Consider the following 4349-nt stretch of genomic DNA (forward strand, 5'->3'; position numbering starts at 1 on the left):
GCCAACATTATATTGAATGGGGAAAAACTGCAAGAATTCCCCTAAAATCAGGAACAAGATAAGGATGCCCACTATCACCACTCCTTTTCAATATAGTCCTTGAGACTCTTGCCACAGCAATAAGACCAGAGAAGGAAATCAAAGGAATTCAAATAGGAAGAGAGGAATTAAAATTATCCTTATTTGCAGATGACATGATCCTTTATTTAGAAGACCCTAAGAACTCAACCAAAAGACTTCTGTAGCTGATTAACAAATTCAGCAAAGTTGTAGGATACAAAATCAACCTAAAAATACAGATGATGTATTTTTAGGTAAATACATCTGGTAAATACAGATGATGGAATCCTATTCAGCTATAAAGAAGAACAAAATCATGTCATTTGTAAGCAGATGGAAAGTCCTGGAGAGCATTATGTTCCAAACAGAGAAAGAGAAGGGACATATGTTTCCTCCAATATGCCCAAACTAGGGAGCATTGGGGATACCAGAGGGACTCCAGAGAATGGAAGGGAAATTTCAGCAAAGTTTGAATGGAAAGCTAGGAGAAGAAGAAGGTTGAACTTGATTACCCTGGTCATTCATTGTTGGGAGGGGGGAAGGGAAAACAGGGGGGAAAGAGAGCACCAAGTACAGTTTAAATGTATGCCATTTACTAAAAAATAAATAAATTGATAAAAAAAGAAACAACTTCATGGAAAAAATAACGGTGTTGAATTAGAAAAAAAAATAACTCTGAATGTCAAAGAACTTAACTCAGCAATTAAAAGACATAGACTGGCAATGTGAATTTAAAAAAAAAAAACATAATCCAAATATATGCTGTTTGCAAGAAACTAACCTTTCAGCCAAAGACATTCACAGACTGAAAGTGAAAGGATAGAAAAAAGATATATCGTGTTAATGGAGACCAAAAACGGGCAGAAGTAGCAATGCTAATATCCAACAAAACAGACTTCAAGCTAAAACACATCAGAAGAGACAAAGCAGGGCACTTCATTTTATGAAAAGAAACAATCCACCAAGAAGATATAATGATAGTAAATGCTTATGCCCCAAATGTGGGTGCAGCCACATTTGTAAAACAAACCCTCCTGGACATCAGATCTCAATTAGATCCAAATACAATATTGGAAGACTTCAACATTCCTCTCACACCACTGGATTGATCTTTAAGGCAAAAGATTAGTAAAGACTCTTCAGAACTAAAGAAAACTATAAACCAAATGAACCTAATAGAAATATACAGAATATTTCAACCAGGAACTACAGAACACACATTCTTCTCAGCAGCCCATGGAACCTTCTCTAAAATAGATTATATCCTGGGCCACAAAGCAAGCACCAGCTTTTTCGCACCTTTAGGATCCATTCCAGCTTTTAAGCGGAGGCTGTGCTCCTCCTGGCTAGCTCCAGGTAATAAACGGATCTTGAAGGTTTATCAGGTTTTGATTCTTTCCTTGCATGAAAGACTATACTTTTGCTCGAGAGTTCCCCAGTGGTTTTATCAACACTTGAACAATTCTCATACTATGTTCTGAGGTTCACCCTCCTCAATCCTTTCTGCCTCTTCTCGTGGCTTTCGTTCAGATCAGTATCCTGGTCTAAAAGCTTGCCCTGCCCTATCCTTCTTCCTCACCCTTTAATCTTTTCCGGGTGAAACTTCCTCTCCCAATTAACCCCCATCTCTACTAATTCCATTTCAGGTTCTGATGCCTGGAAGATTTGATGAACCTGGCCCAATCACTATTTTTCCTGATTCAGTAGCTCTATAGACTTGAGGAATATCTCTCTTTCTCTCTCTCTCTCTCTCCTCTCTCTCTCTCTCTCTCTCTCTCTCTCTCTCTCTCTCTCTCTCTCTCTCTCCCTCCCTCTTGCTCTCATCTCTTTAACTTGCCCACATAATTCCAATAACCATATTTCACCCTGTAGTGAGCAATTTTCATACAATTATTTCCTGTATCAGTTAGCATGTATAAGTTATTTTGGGAGTCATTTCTTCTATGTGTGTGTGGGGTGGTAACTGGGGAGTTGACCCAGGGGTGCTTTACCTCTGAGCTACACCCCCAGCCTTATTTTATTCTTTATTTTTGAAACAGGGTTTCACTAAGTTACTGAGAGCCTCCCTAAGTTGTCGAGGCTAGCGGAGAACCTGTCATCCTCTTGTCTCAGCTTCCCATGTACCCAAGTACTGGGATTACAGGAATTTGCCATTATTCCTGACCTCTTGGAGTCTTTATGGTATCATTTGCTTCACCTGTTTATACATTATCAAGTTAAAATGTAAGCATACATTTATTTTAATTTATTTTTCAGTAATATTTATTTGGATAGTCATTGGCCTAACTATGAGCCTCATCAACAAGGTATGGATGAAAAATAAATAAAATTTTAAGGACAAGATTATGCTGTCTAGTGTACACACTGCTTAGTAATATTTATATGCAGAAACTTAATGGATTGAGTTTTTTGTTTTGTTTTGTTTTGCCATACCAGGGATGGAACCCAAGGACATTCTACCTCCAAACTATACCCCCAGCCCTATTTTTTATTCTTTTATTTTGAAACAGGGTCTCACTGATTTCAAGGGCCTCACTAAATAGTTGAGGTGGATTGGGGTCTTCTTTGGCCAAATCAAAATGGTTTTATGAAAATATGATTGCCAGTTTCATTATATTAACTTTACATCCATAATAGACTAAAAATCTGTTTAAGGCTAAGCCCTAAGATGACTAAAATGTTTGGAGGGAAGAAAAAATTGTGTGTGTGTGTGTGTGTGTGTGTGTGTGTGTGTGTGTGTTTGTGTGTGTGTTACTGGGGATTGAACCCAGGAGCATTCTACCTCCATACTATGTCCCTATCCCGTTTGTTTGTTTGTTTGTTTGTTTGTTTGTTTGTTTGTTTGTTTGTTTGAAACAAGGTCTCTCTAGGTTGCTCAGACGCTTGCTAGGAAAAAAATGTAATAAGACAAAATACTTGTCTTAAAAGCCTCAGAGGTACAATTGAAGAATAAATGGATTTTGTTTTAATTCCCATCATAATAAAATATTTCAATGTTTCCCTGCTATGGAACAAACAGGCTTTGTTTTTATAATTTGTCATAACTAAAATATTCTCATATTAATAATTATATATTTACATGTTCCCAATATTTTACTCCCAAAGAATAGATGGGAGAGTCACATTCTTGGACATTCTCTTAACACGTAGATACCTCAGGTTTGCCATTTGTACACTTAGCTGCTTATGTAGTTCATAGATGTTTGCTATTGTATAAATACATCAAATTGAATACACAACTCCAATTTTATAGCATCTGAAAAACTTAGGATTAGGTATCACCACTTCTGTAGAGGTGAGTTCAGAAAATCTAATATCATCCCATGTGTGTTCTCCCTCTTGTAAACATGACAAAAAATATAAATCTAATTTTATTACATAGTATAATTCTTATTATAATCTTACATCATATTATCCAGCTGTTAATAAAAAGAGAAAATGGGAACAAAGAAAGTGAGAATCTTGCACATAACAAAGTAAGAGTATAGAGAAAGACATTAAAACACTGCTGGAGGAAATGTAAATTGATACAATTTGACATTTATCAATAGGGAAACAGCCCACCCAAATGACCCTGCAATTCCACTCAACTATCTTACAGATATTCTCAAACAAATGCAAAGAGATATACCCACAGGAAACAGTCTACTAGTATCATTTATAACATAAACAAAACAATCTAAATGTCCATTACTAGGGCTGTGGTTAATTAAGTTAAGATATAATCATACAATGAAATTTTATTTAGCCATTAAAAACAATGAGGTAGTTTCACTTCTAAATACATGAAAAGATCTCTAAGATTAACATTAATAGCTTTATATAAGTATAGAGTAGCATTACATTATTTTCCCGTTTTTGTCATGAAAAGATGTATGTATACATATGTAAACAGATATAAATGCATACAGAAATCACAGGTATGTAGACATGTCATATGTACATAAAATGTTCTGGAAGAGTACATAAACTATTGATGACTGTTCCTTCTGAAAAGCTACTTCTGAGGAAACTCTGTTTTCATTATTCTATTGCACGATTTGAATATTTTATTATGAGCTGTGCTTTGTAGTAATATCAGTTCTTTCAAAAACTAGCAGATAGCAGCTAAGATTTTATAGTTCCTGTTGTAAAAGAATATAATGCAAGTCCATAAGAACATCTTTGTTTCTAAGAAACTCTGAAAAAATAATTTCAAAATAGGTCTTCCATTCAAAAGCTGTAAGAAAATCAACACAGTAATTGCAATGTATCTTGATTCATTTTTCCTGGTGCTAGATTCCAAGATT

This window comes from Muscardinus avellanarius (assembly GCF_963383645.1).
Source record: "Muscardinus avellanarius genome assembly, chromosome: 5".
Taxonomy (NCBI): Eukaryota; Metazoa; Chordata; class Mammalia; order Rodentia; family Gliridae; genus Muscardinus; species Muscardinus avellanarius.